The sequence below is a fragment of the Hyperoodon ampullatus genome (genome assembly GCF_949752795.1).
Source record: "Hyperoodon ampullatus genome assembly, chromosome: 8".
In the NCBI taxonomy this organism is placed as follows: Eukaryota; Metazoa; Chordata; class Mammalia; order Artiodactyla; family Ziphiidae; genus Hyperoodon; species Hyperoodon ampullatus.
In genome coordinates, this window is record NC_136921.1 from 51,283,626 (window position 1) to 51,304,528 (window position 20,903).

The 20,903-nt window shown below is 38.0% G+C and overlaps 1 pseudogene across 1 annotated transcript; it reads left to right on the forward strand.

Moving 5' to 3' along the window:
* Positions 1 to 6,974: 6,974 nt before the first annotated feature.
* LOC307057501 (F-box only protein 5-like) lies at positions 6,975 to 20,602 on the forward strand (annotated as a pseudogene). The gene is made up of 3 exons: positions 6,975 to 7,767; positions 9,174 to 9,285; positions 20,339 to 20,602. The product of its transcript is annotated as an F-box only protein 5-like (transcript).
* Positions 20,603 to 20,903: the final 301 nt, after the last annotated feature.

Sequence of the window (20,903 nt, forward strand, 5' to 3'; positions counted from 1 at the left end):
ACATTACGCCTGTTGCTTCCATAAAATGTTATTTTTAGTATAAATGTAAGGCCTAGGAAAGTCATTGTAGAGACATAAACTATTGAATGCTTTTCAGTTTAAACATATCTTTACTGTAATCATTTTTCTTTATATTTCCTGCAAGGTCATCTGAAATGCATTCTCCAGGATGGGTAAATAGTCCCTAGTATAGCTAGTACTTGGTCATATGATTCATGGGGTTTTTTTTTACACTGCTTGGGTAAGAAATCATTTAAAATGCTGAGAATTGGTGAATGTAACATGGAAGTCCATCATGGGAATTCCAGCTGCTGCTTTGACTACCTGGGTTTCTGATTAATTACTCAGATAAATAGATAAATATGCAATTACTTTGAGCCAAGGCAACAGAAAAAATCCTTTTTGTCACCCGATTAGGAACAATGAGTTGTGCCCTCAGAAGCCTGCTGTTACTCATCACCAATGCCTCCGGTGCAGGTGTTGTTGTTTTAAGAAATGAAATGCTTTTGGTGAACATGAGTTTTTAAGTTTTTTATTAACTTTACAAAAAAGAAGAAAGAAACTAAATGGAAGATTTAAAGGCACTGAAAACTAATGCTAGGATAAATCTTTTGTGTTCCCATATCTTTATGGTAACTGGAAAGACTACAAGCTTTGGAATAAGCTCAGATGCAGGTTCAAATCTGCCTCTTAGTGCAACGAGCCCAGAGACAGGACAGAGATTGTTGTGTCATGGTGACGAAGTGCTGCTGATGCAGGCCAGTGACAGATGCGATGGGCATTGTCTGTGTGGGGCTAGAGGCCCCAGGGGCGGCAGGGAGGCTGCCGGCAGGGGCAGCGGTGGGTCTTCAAAAAAAAAAAAAAAAAATCTGCCTCTTAGCAGACCTCGAGAAGTGTCCATTAATGACCCTAAAGCCTCAATTTCTTCATCAGAAAATACAGGTAAGAATACCTACCCAGCAGTATTCTTATAAGAATTAAATGAGCACAATGTCTACTTAAGGGCATGATTTATATCCCTATACATATATATTTACCAAGTACCTCTCTCCATGAAATAAATGCACCTAGAAAATGAAATCCTCCTAAGAAAAATGAAGCTCACAGGATGAATGCAACTCCTAAATTTAATAAAAATGCTCATTATATAATTGCCACCTGATTTCCTCTTCATGTTTAGTACTGTCTGCCATGTGCCCAGAACCACTCGTATATTAGAAATATTCACTGTTAAAGGAAAACTATTTCTCTACTCACAGCACTTCCGAAGTCAAATGTGTGGGGATTTTTTCCCATGTCGATCAACTTTCCAACTCTCTGAACACCAACTAAGTGTCCTATAACTTAATTCAATACCAGGACTTAGCATCCAGCTCCACAGGTTTAGGGCTCAGTCTAAAAGCCCTCACTTCAGATGTCAGTCACAAGTAATGGTCTGCCAGGACTTCCCTGGTGGTCCAGTGGGGAGTGCTTCCACTGCAAGGGGCACAGGTTCAAGCCCTGGTCGGGGAACTAGGATCCCACATGTCATGCGGCAAAAAAAAAGGATCTGTCCAACTTGGCTGCAAAGTCAGGAGCTCCTACAAACCTTCCCCCAGGTTAGAATGGCTCACAAAACTCAGGGAAACATTTACTTATGTTTATCCATTTATTGTGAAGGATACTATAAGGGATGCAAATGAACAACCAGATGAAGTATACAGGGTGAGATGCAGAAAGATCCAAAGCACAGGAATTTCTGTCCCCTTGGAGTTGGGGTGCACCACCCTCCCAGCATGTGGATGTGTTCACCAACCCAGAAGCTCTCCAAACCCTGTGGTTTAGCGTTTTTATGGAGGTTCCATTATACAGGCACGATTGATTAAATCACTGACCATTTGTGGTTAATTCAATCTTTAGCCCCTCTCCCCTTCCCAGAAGTCAGGGAGTGAGTGGGGCTGAAACTTCCAACCCTCTAAATGTGCCTTGATCATTTTGGTGAACAGCCCTCATCCTGACGCTATCTAGGCGCTGCCAGCTACCAGTCCTCTCACTAGCATACAAAAAGACATTCACATCGCTTAGGAAATTACAAGAGTTTTAGGAGCTCTGTGCCAGGAACTAGGGACAAAGATCAAATATCCTATTTTTTAATTATATCATAATATCACACCAACCCTGAAGAAAGGCCCAGGAGTGTCAGGAGACAGGAAAGAAAAGCCAGTAAGTCTATGTCTTGGAGGGTAGTAAGCTAGAAGACAACACCTTCCCTAAAAAATTTTAAGTATCTCGAGCAATATGGGCTTATATCTTTCAAGCAAGCAGGGTACAAGCATGGAGGTTAGCGATCAGGATGGGGACAGAGCAGGGCCTTTGCCCCTCAAATACCCCAAAAGCACACTCAGCTGGTGGTGTTTTCCTCACACAGGAGAAACCAAGCATGAAATACACATGTAATCCAATTCAATTCCAGAAACAATTCGATCACCTATTCGGAACAAAGAGACTGTATGTTTCTCACAGAAGCACATTTAAGGAGAGCTGAGCCATGTTTAAATTTTGACAGTGCTACAATTCTTTGGGGACCAGCTGTCCAAGGAAAAGCAGCAAGCCCATGACATTCCCTGAACAGATAATGGCCGCCTGTCAGATCCTTGTTCACGGCACACACTGACTGCACAGAGCAGTAGCAGTAGCATAAGATGGAGCACACTGATATCCTACACAGGGAGGAAGGTCTAAACAACAAGAATTTTATTTGTTTCTGGTCAATTCTTTAGCCTGTAAGGAACTCAAGGTAACCTCTGAGGGGGAAATGGCTTGGGAGAGAGGATTGTAAAGCTATTGCCTCAAACATAGAGGTAGCTTAGTGGACTGACCTTTCAGTCACACCCAGAGGTCACATGGTCTCTCATTCCATCTCTGGGAAAAATCTGTGTGCTAGATTATAATTTCACTTTTTCATAAATCCTCATGGCCCCAACCTTACCATGTAGTTCCCCTCTTTGCATCCTTTTCATCGCATCCTCCATTTTTAATTGCAAGGATCACCCATGTTTTATAATGAAAAGTACTAGGAGAGAATTTGATATTCCAAACTCATCTCTTCCTGTCATTGCATGCAAAGGTTACTACCCAGACTAGCTGACCTTAGGTCAAGGTGACCACTCTTGGTCAGTCAGTTGAAAGAGAGAGACTAGGGAGGGAAGAATCAGTGGTTTGCTCCAGACCATGGTTATGAGCCTGCATGCTGGCAAACTCACTGACAGCCTTATCTATACACCCCTGAAAGGGTAAGTGTAAAAGAAAGGGCAGCATTTCCTGGCTCACTAAGCCTAACTGTTATTGTGAACAATAGAAGTTGTCAAAAGGTATATAGACAGCTGTGATTGATAATGTTTGGAACTTTCTTCTCTAATTTCCAGGAATTTTAGAATCACATTTAAATGCAAAGTTCAAAGTTTCAGAACACATAAAATTACTTAGAGCAAAAATAAGATTAGTACCCAATAAAGGTCCATTGGACTTAAAATGGAAAACTGGACATGTTTTCCTTTTGAATTAGACAATATCAACTTGGCAAACATATGAACCAAAATACTGAGTAAAATGAGTTTTACACAGCCTTGTTAAGGTTTTTTCATATTCTCTAAATGAGATAAAAAATTTCCCAAGTCAGGTAAATAAAATAAATAAAATATGCAGTGTTATCTTAGTGCTCACCACATAATAACTTTTTGTTTTTTTTCTTTTTGGCCACACCACACGGCACGTGGGATCTTAGTTTCCTGACCAGGGATCGGACCTGCGCTTTCATGGAAGTGCCAAGTATTAACCACTGGACCTCCAGGGAAGCCCCCATAATAACTTATTGACCTCACATCTCAAAAGGACAGTGAGTGATATATCCTTTTAGATGTTTTTTAAATGATAATGAAAAGTGAATCTTAACAATAAAAATGACCATACTGATTACTTCCCACTTTGAAGAGATAAACAGGTAAATGAGACAGCTGGAGTTTCAAGGAGAGTAACGTGAAGGAAATCTGACACTTGGCTACTATTTTACTTGCCCACAGAAGGAGTGATTTTGATACCAAAGGTTGAAATAGGCTTTTCTAGGAGAAAAAAAATCACAAAAGAAATTCAGGTCAAGTCAGAATAAGAGATGAAGGCATATATTGACTGAAGAACAGCTCTGCTGGATAGCTCTAAAATGGGAATATATGGAGGTGGAGTTTAATCACAGGTTCCTTAAAGGTCAGGGGAAAGCAGGCAATGAACAAGAACTGCTTTTTGAACAGCTTAAACTATAAGAATGTTCCAAACATAAGATTTAAGCTTAGGAACAAATAGGTTACTCACTTTTGTATTTTATTATTTCTAAACCGTCATTTAAGAATTTGGGTATTGTTTACCTATGGTACTAGGTTTACTTTATTCCCTACTACCTTTTGCCCCTCTTATCAAGATTTCACAACAGAATATTGTATCATTTTGGGGGGATTAGTTCTAAATTACCACATCTTTTTTGTAACCTAACACATATGCCAATTATCTTAGTTTTACCAATCTCTAAATCCCATAGCTGGTAGAGACAAACAAATCCATTTTCACTTCCTTCTTTTGATTTGTAAAACAAACTTTTTATCATTCATATTTGTATCTAAAAGTACTAAATTCCCTTTATCATTGTGTATACTCTAAGGGTGACCATAACAGGTTCCTCCATGTAGCCATAGCAACACCCAGGACTTTAAAATGGCCAACTGTGGCTAGTGATCTTAATTCTTTTCCATAACAAAAACACTATCTGACACATATATCCCCTTGCAAAATCACTTGCTGTTACTATTGCTTTTTCTCTCCTGAAATGTTATCTTCCTTCCTTATCATTGCTTAGTGTACTAGCCCACTAATCTTCAAGACCCTGGACTTTATCTTTTTTCTGTGCTTTGAAAAAAATATATAAATAAAACACAAATGAGAAAAGAAAGATAAAGAAAAATAAACACTGCATTATTTATGCTGACAGTAAATAACCAAGGCAGGGTGAGAAGAGAGCTGTCATCAACAGCAACATGACCAATGACAACAGGAACACAAATTTGTCACTGGCTTTCTGTCCAGTATCTATAATTTTCTCTCTGGCTAAACATTATTTATTTGATAAGGTTTAATTATTAGATAATATTCATTAGTTATCAGCATTGTGTACATTGTTCTATTCAGAGAAGTGAAGATAAAATAGATAAATTGCACAACAGATACAGATCACAAAAGATGCAGGGTAGAGTGGAGAACATTCCAGAAAGCAGGAAGAGCATGTGCAAAGACACAGAGGCATCGGGGAGAGGGAGGATGCAGCCTGTAGCAGTAGAAACTGAAGGATGTTTGATGGTGCACTAAAGGTCAAGATGTGCACAAGAAGTAGTAACAGGCGGTCAGATGAGTCTGTGAAAGAAGGCAGGGATGGCAAGGCCACGGCAGAATAAAATTCAGATGGCTGGCAATGGTTGGCAAACATTCCTGTCAAAGGCCAGACAGTATGTATTTTAGGCATAGGTTCAGGCCACCTATGGTCTCTGTCACAGATTCTTATTTGGTTTTTTGTTTTTCAAAGTGTGAAAACCGTGCTCAGCTCACAGGCAGTACAAAAGCAGGCCAGGGCTAGACTTGGCCCTTAGGCCTCAGTTTGCTACTTCTGCTGTAGTCAATTGTTTACCTTGTCATATTGCCAGAAGCTCCAGGCACTGGAGAGAGAAAGAGAAACCTCAGAGTTACTTCAAAGGAGCTAGCACTACAATGAAGGATAAGTTGAGGTGGCCTAAAAACAATCCACCTGGCTGCCCAGGATGGGCTGTAGTGATATTACTGTCCCCCCATCCCATGGTTCATTTTAGTTTTTGAACGCTGAGGTGGCAGAGAATAATACATAACTGAATATTTTGGAAAATAATACATACACAGGCACAGATTCAGGTTTCTTAGTATGATAACAAGTTTTTTGATCTTTAGAATTACTTGTCCTCTAGCTATCAAAGAAAGGCTTTGCTTTCAGAACCAGATCACCATGCAGTGAGTGCAATGTCCTTTTGCATTATAATTCATAGCCTCCTTTGAAAAACCTTCTGAGTAGAAATCTTACCTGAGCAGTATTTTATCCTTCCTGCTTACTGTATCCATTTCACAAAATAAAAAGTCTCATACACAGAAACGAGGGGCTTAGCTATAGAGATTTTCAGGTATGTTCAGTGAACCTAAATTAGCTCACAACACATGGCGACAGCCAATGGGGGCATATCTCCCTGCAAAGAACAAGCACCATATCTGTTTGGAAGACTCTCCGTAAAAGATGAGGAAAAGAGGACACTCCGCAATTACAGCTCACAGTTTTTTCCTTTGCCACCTGTATATCAGTAGCTACAGGGGTAGCCATCAGACTGACTTAGAACTCACCCCGGGACACCAGCACCCTCCCTATTGTGAGTCTAACCGGGTGATAGAGCCCAAAGTCTTCCTGTGTCTGAGGCACATCCCGAGGCTGCTTCTATGCTTAAAAAATCAAGGTTTGTACTCAACGCAGGCATTAGACACCCCAGTTTCCAACATGCTAGCTCTATCCCATGTCAATTAATAGTTCACCAGAATCTAATTTTAACTAACTAAAAATTTCAACAAACTAGAACACAACCATCACATATTTCTGTATCTGGGGGAATAAACAAGAGTCTTAATAAAAAGAAAACACAATGAAAATTTTAAAAGAATAAACATAAAAACACAGTTCAAAAACTTAGAAATGAGCACAAATTAAGGAAAGCATACAATTAAAAATAGGAAGAACTGACCTTAGAACATGACATGGTTCTATTTTGATTTTACCCAGCTAACAACCATAATCAGAAATGTGAAGTCTCAAGAGCTCTGAGAAGTGGGCGGCCTGCTTCTCTGCCGCAGCTCCCTCACCTGAGGCGGACCCCACTTTCCCTGGCATGAGCCGGCGCCCCTGCAGCTGCTCCCCACAGCGCCCCCCGGTTCCTGCCACTGCAGCTACGGCGCCCTCGCCCCTCGGATGGTTGTAAAGAAGAAAGTCCCACTTTCTGCGTCAAAATGAAGTGGGATTTTAACTATTACCACGTTCATTCTGAAATTAAACCGCTAAAGCCTGATGACAGAAGACAAGGCTCCTACACTACTTCATATTTGGAAGGTTCTTATAAAGACTGCATTAAAGACTATGAAAGGTTACCAGATTTTGGGTCACCGACTGTGAGCCCCAGGATTGTAGAACTTGAAACTGAAAGCAAACCCTGGCATAATAAGGAAAATCAACACATACGACACTTAACAGTTCAAATGACATAGAAGAACTAGAGAGCAGTGGACCTTATGAAGACAGTGGCTACTCTTCATTTTCCCAACAAAGTGGCCTCAATGAACATGAAGACAGTAGCCTTCACCTGGTGGAAAATTTCAGTGACAGTCCACAATCTTGCTCACTATGGACGCAAAGCGCAGACCAAGATCCCAACAAAAACTTGCTGCCGGTTCTTCATTCTGAAAAAGTGGTTTGTTCAACGTTAAAAAAAATGGTAAACAAAATCCTAAAATAGATTGGGAGAAGCTGAGGGAATTTATATCCAGTGGAAACTTTAGACTACGGAATATAATTGGCAGGAAAACAGGCCTAAAGTGTGTAGATATTCTCAGTGAACTCTTTCGAAGGGGACTCAGACATCCCTTAGCAAATATTTTAACACAGCTCAGTGATATGGACTTAATCAAGTAAGTATTATTGTTTTGAGTTCATTAGTGTAACCCATGAACATTTTTGTTAGGTGGCTCAGCACCACCAGCTCATGCAAAGACATAGTAGGGGGGTTTCCCTGGTGGCGCAGTGGTTGAGAGTCCACCTGCCGATGCAGGGGACACAGGTTAGTGCCCCGGTCCGGGAAGATCCCACATGCCGCTGAGCCTGCGCGTCCGGAGCCTGTGCTCCGCAACAGGAGAGGCCACAACTGTGAGAAGCCCACGTACTGCAAAAAAAAAAAAAAAAAGACATAGTAGGGTAGTCTTGCACTATTGTTTAATTGAGGTGATGACTTTTGTCTGGTTGCTGGTATTTTACTACCTATGTGTCACTAAGAGGAAAGAAAGATAATTTTTAGAGTATGCATTTAATCCACTTATTTCAAATTTCATATTTATGCTATTAGAAAACTATTTCTGTTAGATTGGGATCTTTGTTCCTTTGGTTATGAAATTGTTTATAGGTAAACTACATCTTTTAGTCTTAACTATAAAACAACAGCCTAGGTCTGGTGTACAGGTCCTATAGGCATTATGATTTTTGTCACACTTGAAAATATAAAATAATTTCTGTTTTTTTTAGGCCATTTTCAAATTTGACAGTAAATTTGACAGTGATGAAAATACAGAAACCCACAAATGGGTCTGATTATTACTGTCTCTTAGAAACCTTATACTGACTCCCCTTTCTCATTCCACCAAAGAAAACCTGTTAGGATGAGGTAACTGAGAATTAAGATGATTATCTACTCTATTGAATTAGATTGCCTCCAACTCAACTGGGTTCATTTTCGGCTTTTTGAAAACTTTTTAGAGGCACTCTTTGTGTTACTTTACACTGGTCCATGAAATATAGCTGAAGCAAAACAGACATAAGTAAGTATTGATTTTTATTATTGGCCAGCTTCTTGAGAGATAATCGACATCACAACATTTTTGTTAATAAAATGGATTTTTTAAATTGATTTCTACTAATAGCAGTGTGTCCTCAACTTCTTTGAAATGTGTCTAATGTTAATAAATAACCAAGATGGTGCCATATATACAATGGGGCTTCTTATTTGATATTTGCGGATATTGTGAAAAAATGAAGTACTAAGTGTAGTGGTTCTTAAGCCTGGATCCACTTAGAATTACTTAACGGTGAGCTTTTAAAAATAATACAGAGCCCTGGCCCCCATTTTAGATCAATTAAACCCAAGTGACTAGGCATGGGCCATCCTTAAATCTTAAGTTCATGCCTCAGGCAATTCTAAAGCATAGACAGGTTTGAGAAGCACTGCTAATAGAAATCTCTTTTTTGCACTGTTAATGTTTCTGTAATATATTCATCTTAGCTCTTTGTGGTGCTTTGTTTGCTTTATAATCATTTACTTTTCCAGTGTGTCTAAAGTGAGCACAACTTGGAAGAAGATTCGAGAAGATGATAAGGGGGCATTGCAATTGTACAATAAAGCAATACAAAAAATTACCATTAAAAAAAAGAAATGTGAAGTTTCATTAATGTTTTGTATTTTTTTAACATCTTTATTGGAGTATAATCATTTTACACTGTTGTGTTAGTTTCTGCTGTATAACAAAGTGAATCAGCTATATGTATACATATATCCTCAAATCTCCTCCCTCTTGCATCTCCCTCCCACCCTCCCTATCCCACCCCTGTAGGTGGTCACAATCATTAATGTTTAAGTGGGCAAGAGAGCCTATGAAAAACAGCTCTATCTATTGCAAAGCTTATGTTCATTATTCAAAACACACAAAAGAAGCAACAAACAAAATGTTATAAGGTACCACTATACCAAGTACCATACTAGATATAGAGATATAAAAATGACTAAAAGATGTCTTGTGCCCTTTCACTATAGCCCAGTGGAGGAGAAGATACATATGAATAGAGTAAAATGGAAAAAAATACCATTAAAACGGTATGTGTAAATTATTGGAGTAACCTAAAGAAGGAAAAAATAAAGCCTTCACAAAGGTGACATCTAAACTAGCTCATTTGAAACTGTGATTTACTACACAAATGAAATGTCTCATCATTCTATTTATAACAAGAAATGTACGTTCTTAGTTGGATGATGTAAACCACACATGCTCCCTGAACTGCCCACACCACATCAGCCCCTGTGGGCCTTTGTCATACCTCTGGATCCCTCAAGGTCACCAGAGTGAACAGTGTCTGTGGCGGCCAAAGCACAACCACACCTGGGCAATAAATAGGTCAGTGACCACAAGTGTGTAATGAGTTTAAAAAGTGCCGAATATTTTGGAAGAGAAAGAAATTTAAAGGAGAGAAACTCTCCAAACAGTCTGTAATAACCTATAAGAATATTTCTTAATGGACTTCAAAACAGAGAATTTGACAAGTTGAATCATTGGTTCAAAGGAATAAATCCCAGATACTCTGTAGATATCATTTTCCAAAACTCTGACTTTTGAGAACTCAAACATTTTCTCCATAATAATTACCATCTTTCAGGTCCATTAGTTTCATGGATGTTGTCTATTGTTATTTTCTTCTGTCCCTCCTCCTTTCCATGAGAAACTGCTTCTTATTCCCAATCCTCAAAATTTTTTGTTTTATTTTTGAAATATTATTAACCCAAATAAACTATATTAACCCAAATAAACTAAATAAACTATATATACAAATATCTCTTCTTTTACTGATACAAAATAAGGATGACATCTCAAGTTTACTAGTTTAAGAACAGAAAGGTACAAATTCATGGTAGATTTCATTTTTACTTGATTTGACTTGTTACATGTTTAAAATTTTGGCAAAAATAATCCAACTAACAAAATAATTTAATTGACAAAATGGAACATATTCCCTACACTCCTGTTTATTGCATGAAAACAAGTGATGTTAAGTGATATTAAGCAGGCTCTGTGCTAGCCACTGTCTTTTATGTTGCCTCATAAGCATCATCTCAGAAATTATCACATATTCAAGCACTTTCAGACACTGGTTAGCAGGTGGACATACTGTTGTCTTAATATAGGTATGATGTTCAGTGATGTTCACCTTTTTAGTGATAGGAAACCAACACTTAATTTATACTCACTCACCTAGAATGGAGCCTATGTTTGGTCCAGACCACACCCTAAAACATACTGGGCCAGCCATGAGGAACTGATTTTCAGTCTGGAAGCATCAGTGGACCACAGTGGTTGTCTACAGTGGGCATTACTCTAGTTGTTGGTAAGCATATTGCACAAGTTGTTGAATAGTTTTAATATCATTCCCGCAGAATGTGATCAGCCAAGGCAAGCCCTTCTCTTAATAATCAACAGCACATGAAAAAGTTTTGATAACGCCTTCTCTCAAATTTTACATGGGCTACCTTAGCCCCTAATGATAAACATTCAGTGCTAAAGATCTCTCATTTCTTCTCAGAGCAGAGAGAGATTTTTATTTTATTACTCCAGTTTCTTTTTAGTCTGCCAGCAAATAATTATTATCACCCTCAAAGTGAAAATAAGTTTCAAAAGGTATGAGCAACCCCTTGGAAACTTCCCATGTATGAAATTGGCATAATCAGCAATCAGCTTCTAATTAAACATCAGTGGTCATGACATCAGTACAGTCTTGTTAAATCAATTAATTAATTTCTTATTAGATACCATTCAGGATAGGAATCATGCTCTGTTTTTATGTTCAAAAATTAAATCACACCTAAATTTTTATGCCATTATATAATATCTTATTAATTGCTTTAAATCTCCTCCTATTATTACTCTTGTATACAGCTCTCTTACCTTCCCAGCTCAGCTCACTCTGATTTTCAAGGTTATCATACAATTTCCACTCTTTAATTTGACTCAGCACTCATAATTAATCCTTACTTGACAATTGTATATATCCTCCCAATTTCTCCTTCTATCAGGTGAATATGGTCTCAACTCCCAGAATCTTATCAAATAAATTATATCTGGGCCTATTCCATCTGGATCATCCCAGGTCAATGTATTCTCATCAAGTGTTTATTCTTTTTTCCTATCTATATCTTAGTTATCTTTTTTTAAATGCTAGGAACAAGTATATGAAATTTTGTTTAGTTATTCAAAGTTTCATAAAGTTTTTTGACAGCTCCAACTATTATTATTGTTTTCAAAGAATGCGACTTATTATTCCACGCATCATAGATAACTTTTTCTTAGTGTTCATTAAAATGATAGAATAGCTCTAATCTCTACCTGCCTGCCATTTAAATGAAGAACTAAGTTATTTGCATCATAGCTGCCATCACCTACAATGCTGAGACTCAATCAATTTGGCATTTTGAGTTATATTCATGGCAGTAAGAAAAATGGTAATGACTCACTTCTTTTTTCTGTGGTTGCCAGATATTTCTACAGAAAGGAAAAGAATATTGTGCTAACTTTCTTGTTGGACACTCATTTGCAAATACCACAGATCTCAGTAATTGACAGTGTAATGAAAAAAAATAAATTTTCATTACAAACTGTACTTCCTTTTCTTCTACAGAAAAAAAATCTATCAAAGTAATGGCAAAAATTCAATGACTGTTTCTGGCAAAGGAATGTTTTAAGTATCTACATACAAACCAGTATGTACCAACTGCAGCCCATCTTCAGAGCTTACCAGATTTAAAAAATAATGGGTGTAAATCTCAAGATTTGAAAACTTCTGTGGTTGGTACTTAACTGCTGTTCCATTTTGGCCGACATAGAAACTAAAAAACTCAAAAAAAGACACACTTTTTTACAATAGCAAACTTTTAACAGCATTAAAGTTTATGAGACATCTGACTTAAATCCTGTTTTGAGAAAAGTTCCATTAGGAACTCAGAGAAAATGCTAAGCATGAGCTTGAAGACCTTGTTAATGACCCTTTAATGGTATTTTACATGTTGGTGTCACACTCCATATTGACAGATTTTGACAGCTTAATAATATCCTTGGTGAATCAGAATCAATTTATGCTTCAGACCTATGACTCTCTTATGCAACTAATGAAGTAATTACTGCTCCTTCCTTCTCAGGAGAAAGTCTTTACATGGTACTATGTAATAATATAAAATCTCATGCTGCGACCCACAATAGCATCCTGAAAATTCTCCCTTCCAGGATACCATTTGTTGAGTTTTCAGTAAATAAAATATAGACATTTAGCAAGGTATTTATTGCCAAAGAAAAGATAATAATTGCTAGTATAGGCTAAAATGTGTTATTTTAGAATTGCTAGCTTCCAGCTTGCAAAAGTTGAAGTAAAAATACTGAAACATTATTTATTGATATAAAGTTCTTTTTATGGAACTTCCAGAATATTGATCTCATATCTTGACCTCTGAAAATTAATTTATCAAGTAACTTCAACTCTTCAGAAACTTTCCAAAACTCAAATGTAGCCACAATATCCAATTATAAATATACCAGAATTTAGCATTCAGGTTTATTTATAAAAATATTCTTTCCAATATTACTTAGACTAGCTTTGATCTACAACAATTTGCATATCTACTACATTCAAATACTACTATAAACCATCTCACACTTAGATTTATTCACAGAAAAAATTTATTCTGAAATAATTTTGCTATAAATGTTAATCAACCATGGGAACAGATGTATATGTATAACTGATTCACTTTGTTATAAAGCAGAAAACTAACCATTGTGAAGCAATTATACTCCAATAAAGTTGTAAAAAAAAAATATGTTAATCAACCAAAGAACTAAAACCAGCTTATACAAAGTGCAACTATCAGAATTCACAGAGGAATGTCATTCTAATCTTGCTCTTTTGTAGAAATGGACTCTGATTTTGTTATTAATGTTGTGGTTGGAACTATTCTAGACCAAGGAACACAAACTATTAATGTGAATGAACCGTTCTGAGTAGTATCTTAAGAAGCTAGTTTGAGAAAGATCCATGTCATCATGTTTTCATGCTGTTCATCTGCCATTTAATTGGCTATTGGCTATAGGAAGTCTGTCAAACCTAAAACAAAGTCCTCTGTAACTTTGGGTCTGGTATTTGGGAAAAAAACAAACCCAACTATTATAATCACTGTAATAATTACATAACTAGTACATTTTGGGTCTATAACAGAACAAATTTATAGAAAAACTAAAAAAAAATTTTTCAATTTTAAAAAGGCCAATCTCGGAGCCCCGCTCAATGTCACTAAGCCTGGGCTCAAAAATAACTCAAAAAGAGCTCATGACCAAGCAACTGACAGCCACACTTGGGGATAGGAGGAGGGAGTTGTGTTGAAGAAGGTCCTTACATACTAAAGCTGGAAGGGGAAATGAAAGAGAAAGGAAGTCTCATTTATTTAGCAAATACTATATGTCAGATCTATACTGACTGTCTTAATCCATAAAAAGCTGCCTTAACCAATGTTTACAATGACCTTGTGAGAAAAGTAAGACTAACCTTATTTTACAGAAAACAAAATCACTTATCCAGGGGAGCAGCTGTAAAAGATAGAGCTGAAGCAGAAATCCAGCTCTCTTCATCCCAGAGACCTCCATCTTGTCACCAGTCTATGTGAGGGGAATTTTCCCTGTACAGGAAGAGAGGATGATTTAGGGCATCAGTCTGTATCTCCATCACCCACTCAAAGATTGCCATGAGTTCTTTATCTATTTGGTGGTCCTCCTGAGCCCTGAATTTCTAGAAAGAAAAATTTAATAATTTGCTTTTGGTTACTTAGTAATCTCTGACACCATCATTGAACACTTTATTAGTGACTTTTCTCCCTGCAGCACCCAAGAATCAATGCTCTGTACCCAAATGTAACATAATACTAATGGTGCTATAAAATCAGGTACAAATAAAAAAACTTTCTCTCTTATCACAACCAACTTGAGCAGTACTATAGGCATAAGAATGCAACCTCTCAGTGTTTGCTATTAAAGTAAAAAAATAATTCTATTTTCATATTGTAACAGCTTCCCCATAATGAAAGATCTGTGAACGTGCCATTAGTTAGAAATAAGTGCAGTAGCTTGAAGATGACCTTAATGGACATGTATGATACTTGAAGTGTTGTGAGACTAACTAGCTATATCAATTTAATAAACAGCCCATCAAAAATGCTAGAACACTTTATCCACTGATTTTAAAGATAAAAGTGCCATTTTAAATTTCTTACACATTAGGTGAAATATACAAATAATAATAACAATAATAATTACTTGTATTTGCTTCTTAATATAATGTATACCATGCTAAAATTTTCTTTTCTCAATTTTGTTCGATGATTCATATTCCAATAAACTTAAATAACTATAACTTTAACGTTCCCCAGAGCAAGTTTCTATTTGTTCAAGTATCTCTCTTAGTCCAGCCAAGAAAAGGAGGTAATTAAATTTGATGTAGTTTGGGGACCATGGCTAAAACTATCAAGCCCTGAAAATCCTCTTTAATGCCAAATCCAGAATGCTAAACCACAGATCTTTCCAGCATATGTCTTTTTTAAAATAAGACAACCTTGAATTTCTCACTTTCCCCTTGACATTTCATCCCAATCACATCTCAGTATCCAATTAAATGCTTTCACTTACCATTAGAAGGACTGATTATTGCCAACCTTTTACAACAATGCTTATAGCCGCCTGACAAGCCAGCATCAGTTAATCCCAAGAAGGTCCACTTCAATTTGTCATTGTCCTAAAGGTTTGATATTCCTTGGATATAAATTCAAGACAGGGATGCTTAAACAGTCAGACGGCTTAGCTCAAAGCTGAGCACAGCTGTTTTATGGATGTATCATTATGGGCAGAGTCAGTCAGCATCTGCTCTGGTAGTAGATGTAAATTCTTGCTTCTAAGTGCCAGATACTTGGGAAGGCACCGGCACAGCCTTCTCACTCTAAAGCACAATGACTGCTTCAACATCAGCACGCCTTCACCTCTTTGCAGAGGGTGCCATGACACCTACACTCATAAAACCATTCAGGAACAAGTCTCCCTTGCTTGAAATCTTGAGAAAGATGTTTTCAAGCATTGGAGAAAGAATGTTCTGAAATCATATTGTGTCCAACAGTATGAAATTAGAGCATTTAGGGCCAAGGCAGCAGCATTAATCCTTTATATTCATGAAGAGGTTTTCTTTTACAGCATTTTTCAGACATGATAACATCTGTCTGCACAACCTTCCCGCAAGGGATGCCAGTGGGAGGATGATTAACCAGATTTTGTACACCAGTAATGACACACAAAGCTCAGAGAGAGAGCGCAAGGTTTTATATTCCTTGTCCCTGGAGAGCTGAGGAAATAATTCAGGTCTTTCAAGTCTCAGGAAAATCTGCTTTCTTTTAAATAGTAAGCTAGCTTTGTTACTCATTAGAGAGCTTGTTTTAAGGGGGATACTCCTTTAAAAGCCCATTAAATGCTTTTATATCAATTTGAAGCATTTGAATCAGAAATGAAGGGCTGCTATTAGAAGGTACATGCTGTGCCTGTAGCACAAGGGAAGAAATTGCAGTTACCCTGTCAGATCCAAAATTTTCCTAACTTTTACATTCTGGGGATTAGGACTCTCTGCAGACTTTGGAATCGACAAATTTAGTCAATTTGTTGTACCTCTTATTTCAAATTGGAATCATGATATTTAAGTCTTCCATGAACAGGGATAAAACAAAAGTCAATCATTTATAGAGTCTCTTAGCACTCTTTTAGGTCTCATGTGATATTTAAAATACAATAAATCATCCACCAAGTTCTCAATACTTAGAATGACATGTTGTTCTAATATAAATACATGTGCCAAAGTCAAAAACACATCATTCCTATCCATCCTACTATGGCCTCTCAGCCTTTTAGGCAACTTAGCATATAACCTCACATCTCAATTATTTTCCATAATTTATTCATTCTCCTCAGAGACTTTGTAGTCAGAGAAAACCACAGCCAGAGAAACTGCCTGTATCTCTGATTAAATATTCTTCCCTGACAATGGAAAAGCCCTGGTCAAAATTAAAAGGCCTACGTAAAATTTATTTTTAGTGCTTTACTCCCAATCAAAAAGCTTCCTTGCTTAATTTTGTGACTTTTCTTTCATGCCTCAAAGCCACATGAAAATAAAGAAAAAGGGGTGATAAGCATTTATAGAATGTAAAAGGATACCAATGCAGTGTCCTAACCCTCCCCTGCCCGGGTTTTCCTAACACCTACCCACCACCCTCCTCAGGGCTGAACCCAGGGCAGGCTGCCCCAGAGATAGTGTGTGTCTGTTGCACACAGTTCCCCATTTCCATCCCATCAGCCACCACATCCTGTAGATTGTGCCTGTGAAATATTTCTTAATTTTATCTCCTTTTCTCTAGTTCTACTTCATGTTTTTAGTTAATGCTGCTTTCATCTCTGGCCTGAAAGGCTGCAATATTTTTCTAACTGTGGTCCCAGGTGCCAGGCTCATTCCTTCAAGTCCATGAATTTTCTAAAGCACAAATGAGATCATATAGGCTCTGCTTAAAATTCATCAACCATTCCCCATAACCTTCTGGAAGATAATACCAAAACAAGGGAATCACAAGGCCTTCATTAGCAGACCTGCAGGCCTCCAGCCTTGTCCCTCCAAGCCCTCGGTACGTCAGCCACACGACTACTGCTCTTCTTCTGCTACACGTGGTGTCTCTGCCAACATGCAGGTCTTGCCTCCTCCTCTCCCTCCCACAGTTAGCTTGTACGTGTCCCTGAAGATAGCTCAAATTTTAAACCCCTGGTAAAGGCTTCTCTAGTATTGGTATAACCTTTATTTGCCCTTGTTTTACTATCTTAAAATTATGTATAATTTTTATTTATTCAATATTTATTGAGTTCCTCCTCCATTCCAGCCATATAGATGGCCTGAGCTCTGAGCATGAAGTATAAGCAAACCAAACATAAACTCAATCTCATGACAGTTACAGTTTGGTGGCGAAGACAGACCTTAACCAAATATTCACAAAAGATTATGATTACAAACTACAGTAAGTGTCATGAAAGAACAGTAAATAGAGCAACGAAAACGTGAGCGGGAAGACCTGATCTAGTCTTCAAGGTGAGAGGCGGCCTCTCTGAGGAAATCACTTTTGAACAACTGTAAAAGGGAAGACAGGAGGAAAGGAAGGAGGAAAGGAAGGAGGAAAGAAAAAAGGGAGGAGGGAATCCAAATAAGTTCAAGGGCATCCCAAGCAGGGAAAAGAGCATAGCTAAAACCCCTGAATCAGAAGAGGCCATGAGTTAGTCCTAGCCTACATGTTGGTATACAGAATGATTCTTTGCTACAAAATGGTTCTTTGCTATCTTTCCCAACATAAGACTCCCTGATAAAGTGAAAACATATATATTCTGGTTTAATATGGAATTCCTAGAGTAATCTCATCTAAGTCAAATGATAAGGATTAGACTCACAATGACACAATCAGGATATGTATAAGGCAAGTCCTATGTACTTAACATTGGACTCTTATGATTCATCAACATTTTGTGCAAGTGACATCAGCAAATTTCTCCTGACCAGGACCTTCCTGCTCCAGTAAGAAATTATTCTCCAATTGCACAAGTGTAAACACTATGAATTTGAAAAAAGTGGAATTTTTGCCTTGAATAATACAAATCATGCAACCCTCAACTTTGTCTCAGTTACATAGATCTGTTCTTATCCAGATAGAGAGCATAGAATTCAGATCTAAAAGGCTGCTGAAGAAAGAATATAGCCCAGGCATACATCACTAATTGCTCACAACCATCTTTCCCAAGAAGTGTCAACTCAGCTTCAAAATCTTTCTCCTGGATCACTCCAATCAATTACTTTTAATAAATCAAAACTTTTTTTCAATTCAGATACATTTTGGCCTTCCAGTTCTAATCCAGCCTTCTGCCTTGAAGTTGAATTATGTATTTGTTAATGTGATTTTTGTTATAGTAACTTTTAAAGTAAAATTATACCTGTGTTTTCCCTAACAAGCCTTGATTCTTCATCCATATTACAACTGATGGGACTGGACAGTGTCTGTTTTCCATGTGGAACACTCTGAAGAATAAAAATGATTTAAGAGTTCCAAAGGTTTGAGAGTAAGCATGAATCTACACTGTTGGTGAGAAAGAGGATGGATGCTCACAAAGTAACAGCAGGTGGCCCTTTGCTCTCCCCTGCTTCTAATGAGCTAGTCCTAAATAAAAGTAGTGCATTTCAGAATATACTGCAACTGGAATTCTGGCTCCATACCAAGACAAGACAAGTCAGGACCAAAATCCTGAAGAAGTCATACACCATCCATTGTCATACATACAAGGACCTGCTTAATTATATTAGGAAGAGAACATGTGCTTAAAAGCTACCGAGGAAGGTTTCAGCCACAACTTGATCTTGGGTAGGAGGCAGTATCAAAATGCTTGAACCAACTAAGACAGAGAGTTGTCTACTCTAAAAGTTACCTTAAAATAAAAATCAGTACTGAATCACTGCCATGACAACATGCTCTATTTTGTTTTTTCTTAGCTTTACCTTGAAAGGACTTTAGAAACTCATCATTTTTAGTCCTCTTACCTCTAGCCATGTCCTGCTCCAACTCATTCTCTGCATTACAATCCAAATGATATATATTTTTAATTACAGGATGTTTTATGCCCATCATCACTTAAAATTCTTCAGTGGCTTCCCTTGCTGTCAGTAAAAAGTTAAACCCTTTAATAAGGTTTATCACCATATCCATGACCTATGTCCAGCTTATCTCGCCAGCCTCTAGCCACTCCACCCTCCCTCCCCTTGCTCTCTACTCCCACCATACAGCATTGAACCACCTTCAGTTCCTCAAAAGTGATGCTGCCCCTTGTTTCTCTATTTTTGGCCATGTTATTTCTTCTTTCAAGGAAACCGTGCTACCATCCCCAGTTCACCTGGCCATCTCCAGTTCCTCTGTAAGGAGCAGGTGATGTATCTACTCTTCTAAGAAGGGTCCTTGGATCCCTAAATTCTGTGCCACTGCTACATGCTCCTATGCTATCCTGTCCTTTTTCCATCACAGCATTTATGGTCTATTTTAAGTGTTTAGTTAATAAACTGTGTTCTCCACTACTTTGTGAGTCTAGGAGGGCAGAAAAATTGTCTGTCTTGCTCACCAGTGAACATCCAGCTCTAAGTATAATGCCAGGCACATAAAATATGACATGGAAATCACCAAGTTCTCCAAAACTCAGATACCAAACTTTTCCTCAATGAACAAATGAGTCTGATTCTCTCTCTGATATAATTGCATAAAATACAAAATCTACTTGGGTTTCTTAAATATTTGTATGAGTTTCCAAGAAAACATCCTACAAACCTGTTCCAATTGCTGCTTCTCTCTTCAGCCTGTGTTCTTTCCCCAGATCATCACTCCTTACCCTTTGTTGCTGCATATCTGCTTCTGGAGGCTGCTGCTTTCCCATGCTATTTGGCTCTCTACTGGTGTATTAGTTTTCTATTGCTGCTTAACAGAGTACCACAAACCTGACAGCTTATGACAGCACCATTAATCTCTCAGTTTCCGTGGGTTAGAATTCCAAGTACAGATCAACTGTTCCTCTGCTCTCATCTCTCCAGGCTGTGATTAAGGTGTTAGCTGAGGCTATCATCTTCTTTGAAGATCAATATCCTCTCGCCAGCTCACTGGTTCTTGGTCAGATGTCTGAGGTACCTGTTTTCATGCTAGCTGCTGGCCAGAGACTGCTCTCAGTTCCTAGAAGCCGCCCTCGGGTTTTTAACACATGGCCCCCTTCTCTCACAACGTGGCAACTTACTTGGTTAAGGCTACCAGGAGAGTATCTGCTGCTGCTTCTTATCTCTTTTAAGGGCCCCCTTCAGTAGGTCAGGACTGCCCATGTAACCTCCCTTTTGATTAACTCAAAGACAACTGATTAGGAACCTACATTACATCTGCAAAATTCCTTTGCTTTATGAAACAATATAATCATGGGAGTGATATCCCATAATTTGCTTAGGTTCCACCCTCACTCAAGGGAAAGGCACTATGTATGGCATGAACACCAGGGAGAAGGAATCTTGGGAGACACCTTAGAATTCTGTCACACTTGGAAAGAGAAAACTTACTCAGTTCAACAAAATACAGGGATGAGTTGGCTGTGGTGTTTAAAAGAAAACATCAACA